Source organism: Carlito syrichta, unplaced genomic scaffold (assembly GCF_000164805.1).
Source record: "Carlito syrichta isolate Samal-C Ts95f unplaced genomic scaffold, Tarsius_syrichta-2.0.1 Scaffold308104, whole genome shotgun sequence".
In the NCBI taxonomy this organism is placed as follows: domain Eukaryota; kingdom Metazoa; phylum Chordata; class Mammalia; order Primates; family Tarsiidae; genus Carlito; species Carlito syrichta.
Window position 1 is genome coordinate 141,079 of NW_007252200.1, and position 5,368 is coordinate 146,446.

General features: G+C 42.0%; 1 protein-coding gene and 1 pseudogene across 1 annotated transcript in view; both read left to right on the top strand.

Annotated features, from left to right (window-relative positions):
• LOC103267325 overlaps positions 1-4,845 on the top strand; it is a 5,785-nt pseudogene extending 940 nt beyond the window's left edge.
• The window catches only part of FAM186B (family with sequence similarity 186 member B), a 32,744-nt gene that overhangs the window by 24,562 nt on the left and 2,814 nt on the right, over positions 1-5,368 (top strand). The gene's annotated exons all lie outside the window — the stretch shown is intronic.

Genomic DNA, 5,368 nt, shown 5'->3' on the forward strand with positions numbered 1-5,368 from the left:
CACTCCAGTCTGGGCAACAGAGTGAGACTCCAATCCAAAAAAAAAAAAAAGTGTTGCTTAGAATGAATCCAGGAGAATTCAAGGGTGGACTTCAGAAATTTCTTATCTTCTCTAAAAAATGGACTTTGAAAATAAGTAATGTCTAATACAGTTTCTGAAACTAAAGTTAATAAAACAACTTTTTTTTTTGAGTTGGAGTCTCACTCTGTTGCCCAGGCTGGAGTACAGTGGCACCCTCACGGCCACCACAGCGTTGATCTGCTGGGCTCCGGCCTGCCTTCCGTCTCAGCCTTCCAAGTAGCTGGAACTACAGGCGTGCACTATCATGCCCAGCTAATTTTTTATTTTATTGGAGAGACAAGGGCTTGCCAGGTTGCCTAGGCCGGTCTCAAATCTGTGGGCTTAGGCAAGCCACTCACCTTGGCCTCCCAAAGTGCTGGGATTACAGGCTGAGACACCGAGCCTGGCCAGTAAAAAACTTTTATTTATTCTTTGAATACATGGGAACCAAGTCCAAGTGCAAACTTTTCTTGGCATCCTTCAGTGTTTCTGGGGAAAATACCAGATATTAGGAAAATATTAGAATGAATAATGGAAACTTGTTTACTTCACAGGGTGGTTGTGAAGATCAAAAAATATATATGAAAATTCCTTGTAAATAGTAAAGATACATATGTACATTAGAAATAAAAATAAAATTATATATATGTGTGTATACATTTATACACACACATACATATACACACATATATATTGTACACACACACAATCTTACAATAGTATACATCCATTTCCTTCCTCCTGCCCTTTATCTTATTGTTGTCATATATATGCCCCTAAGTATGTTATAAACTTCTTTTTTTTTTTTTTTTTTTTGAGTTGGAGTTTCTTTTTTTTATTAATCAATATTTTTTATTATGGTTTTGTGGGGTACAGTTAAGGGTTAGGTGTACAATTACGTTTCATTCAGGCACGCTGTTGATAAGAGGTGTTTGTTATAAACTTCTAATACAGTTGGCCCTCCATATCCATGGGTTCTTCATCCATGGATTCAACAAAGCACAGATAAAAAATATTTGAAGAAAAAAATGGATAAAGCTGGGTGCGGTGACTCACACCTGTAATCCCAGCACTTTGGTAGGTGGAGGAGACAGGATTATCTGAACCCATGGGTTCAAGACCAGCCTGGGCAACTTGGTGAGACCTCGTCTCTACAATTAATCAAAAAACTAACCAGGCATGGTGGCATGCACCTGTATTCCCAGCTACTTGGGAGACTGAGGCAGAAGGATCACCTGAGCCCAGCAGGTTGGGGCTTCGGTGGCCATGAGTATGCCACTGCACTCCAGACTGGGCAACAGAGTGAGACTCTGACTCAAAAAAAAAGAAAAGAAAAAAATGGATGGTGTGTCTGTACTGAACATGAACAGACGTTTTTCTTGTCATGATTCCAAAACAATATAACAACTGTTTACATAGCTTGTGCATTGTATTAGGTATTATAAGTAATCTAGAAATGACTTAAAATATACAGGAGGATGTACATAGGTTATATGCAAATACTATACCATATTATATAAAGGATGTGAGTATCCATGAATTTTAGTATCTATTGGGAGTCCTAGAACCAATCCCCCATGAATAGTGGGATAACTATATAACAATCAATAATCTTGTTTTTGTTTTTTTTTTTTGAGTTGGAGTCTCACTCTGTCGCCCAGACTGGAGTGCAGTGGCCGCTCCGGCCACCGCAGCCTCGACTTGCTGGGCTCCGGCGATCCTTCTGCCTCAGCCTTCCAAGTAGCCAGAATTACAGGTGCACGCTACCACGCCCGGCTGATTTTTTGATTTATTGTAGAGATGAGGTCTTGCCTGCCCAGGCGGGTCTTGAACCCGGGGGCTCAGGCAATCCACTCACCTCAGCCTCCCAAAGGCGTGGGATTACAGGCTGAGCCACCGAACCCGGCTACAATCAATAATCTTGTATATTTACCCACTTATTTACCACTTCCAGTGCTCTTTATTCTTTTGTGTGGATCCAGATTTATATCTGGTCTCACTCTCCTTCTGCCTGAAGGACTTCCTTTAACATTTCTCATAGTGCTCATCCGCTGGTGATAAGTTATCTCCACTTTGGTATGTCTGAAAAAGTCTTTATTTAGCTTTCAATTTTGAAATATATTTTTGCTGGGTATAGAATTCTAGGTGGACAGTTTTTTTCTTTAAAGATATGAGGAAAAACTCTTTCCAGGGATATGTGAGCTCTGAAGATTATTCTACCTGTTTTTACCAGTGGTTCTTCTTTCAGCCTTGGTGCTTTCCTCCCATGCCTGCACAGAAACTCGAGGGGACCCCTCTTTGAGCTTTCTTGCAGTCTAGTTTCCCACTATGTTACTCTACTTTTCAAATTTGAGTCACATTAGCTTCCCTGAACTCCAAACACTGTCTCCTCAGCTCAGCAAGGCTACTGGCCTCTGTTTGGCTCCAAACCCCATGCTGTGGCCTGGTCACTCCCTCATTTGTTTCCTTTCTCTTAGGGATCACTAACCTGTACTGCATCTGAATGGCTAAACATCATTGCTTCATATATTTTGTTTGACTACTAGTCATTTAAGGCAGAAAGGTAAACTAGTCCCTGTTATTCTGTTATCACCAGCTATGCCTTTAAAAAAATCCCCGTACTGTTAGGATTCCTTTTTGTTTTTTGTTTTTTTTGAGTCAGGGTCTCACTCTGGTGCCCAGGCTGTACCTCCTAGGCTCAGGCAATCTTTCTGCCTCAGCATCCCAAGTAGCTGGGACTATAGGTGGGCACCACCATGTCTGGTTTTTCTTTTTTTGTGTGTGTGGAGATGAGGTTGTACTATGTTGTTCAAACCCCTGAGCTCAAGTACTCCATCTGCCTTTGCCTCCCAAAGTGCTGGGATTACAGGCATGAGCCACTGTGTCTAGCCAAGGATCTATTTAATTTACTTTTTATTTATTCAATGTACAATTTTTGGTATGTACTTGCATTCTTGGGCCCTTTGCAAAACATCCATTGCCCCCCAGGGGTCCATGGCCTATGGTCAAGAGCCACTGGTTTAGTCCAGTAGAAGTGGAAGGTCTCACTGTCTTACTCTTATACCTACAGCGTATTTTCATTTTTTCCATGGCCTTGCTGAGAATTTACATTTTCCCCTTGAAAACTGATATTAGGAGAAACCTTACTCTTTCAAACCCACCCTTTTACCTTGGCAGAATTCAGTAAGGTAACCACCCAAAAAATATAGACCTGGTTTTAGCATTTGCATATCAAGTGCAGCCCAAATAAATCCCAAGATGCTATGTGATCTAGGTTTATTATTGTATTCCATCCAGAGATACAAGGCTCAGCAACCAAAAATAATTAAAAAGTAACCACAATTTTTTTTTTTTTGAGTCAGAGTCTCCCTCTGTTCCCCAGGCTGGAGTGCAGCGGCACACTCACGGCCACTGCAACCTCAACCTGCTGGGTTCAGGCAATCCTTCCGCCTCAGCTTTCCAAGTACCTGGGACTACAGGCACATACCACCACACTCGGCTAATTTTTTGATTTATGGTAGAGATGAGGTCTCACCATGTTGCCCACACTGGTCTCAAACCCGTGGACTCAGGCAATCCTCTTGCCTCTGCCTCCCAAAATTCTAGGATTACAGGTGTGAGCTGCCATGCCCAGCTAACCCCAATCCTTAATTAGTGCACTCATATCATTAAAGTCAGGGGTGCAATCTATAATCCACAGTAATGCTTGTTTTATCTTTCCTCTCCTCTCACATTCTCTCATATCCAGAAAACCTCTTTAAACTCAAAAACATTGTCTCTGACACCCAAACTTATTTTTCTCTTGGTCTAGATAGGTGATTACTAATCCATGGGGCCATAGACCCCTGAGGAACAATAGATCCCTGTATATACCAATAATTGGCTATATACTGAATTATAAAACAAAAGAGTGAAGTTACTACCGTATGGGAACTTTTGAAACTTCTGACATTGAAAATGGACCCAGAATAGTACAGAAATTTTATCAAGCCAAAGAGATAATAGCTAAAATTATGGACTAATGGAATCAAAAACTCCTGTCTCCTCTTCTTCTGACTCTTTATTATAGATAAAGATTTAACTTACCTGACTTTGAATTTTTTTCATTTTTGTTTTGCCTGTTTTTCAGATTATCAATAACAAAGGAAAAACAGGAACTAACCCAGCAAATAAAAATTCTTACCGTTTGGGACTATTAATAAGTCTGTCCTCATATAAGTATTGAGCTTACAACGCTATCCATCTGTTATATGGCAGGAATAGCTCTCTGTACTAGCCATGAAAAGTGGACCTCTCCTTGCTAGACTCTTTCATTTGCAACACCACATCTTTGGGAAGAGCAGCCTTCTGCTCCAGATCTGAGGCTCAGGAAGGCTTGGAAAAGGAAGGCTGGTTTCTGTTTCTAAGACTTTTTCCCTAGCTGCCAGAGGCAGAGAAGCAGCAAGTGCTTGTTAGGGTATGGACAGGGTGAAGGTGGATGGAGAGGTGGAGAGGCAAGGAGGGACGCAGCACCAGTAACCCAGAGATCCGAGTAATTGCAAAGAATTGCAACACACATAAAGGTTAGAAAGAAAAGTTTATTTAAAAGTAAATTAGAGAAAGAGCAGGGAGAGAAAAGATTTACCTCCCCATGGTGGGGGAGGGGGCCAAAGCCAGGAAGCTGGTGACAGCCATGGCTCAAAGAGCACATGGGCACACCAGAGTCTAGCAAGGCAATGGCCTCTGGTTGCTTATGGTTGAGTCCTTTTAACCATTCCCCTAGATGTGGGAAAATCATTAAGGTGACTCGTTGGTGGTCTGCTTCCACATCATCACAAAGGGGCAGGCAAGCACAGGTACTGACGTCAGGTGATGGACAGCAGGCAGATGGGTGAGTTAGTCACATGATTGCTGCCATGCTGGGGCTTATCTGTGTCACATAGGTCACAAAGGGCTGATTAGGTTAACCCTGGGGGGATTCCTGCAAGAGACTTGTTAGAAATTTGCAATTCACAAACTCAGACATTTGCTGCTCACTAACTCTTATGACTTTGGCCAGCCAAAGGGTGATCTTTGATCTTCGGCCTTGCCGAGGAACCTAAAAGTTTACTGGAGATTATTATTATGCTAAACCATGAATTGGAAGGTTGGGTTGTCCTGGTCTTGCATCTGATGGAGATTTGCCAAGGGGGGTTGGGATAGGCGGCTGCTGCTTGGCCTGCAGTTGAATGTCTGAACGCTTTCTAATGGTTATGCTGAGGCAAAAAGACTAAACTAAGAATAAGCTAAGTTTTTTTCTAGGTTTCTATAGGTACCACCTTTCACTTGT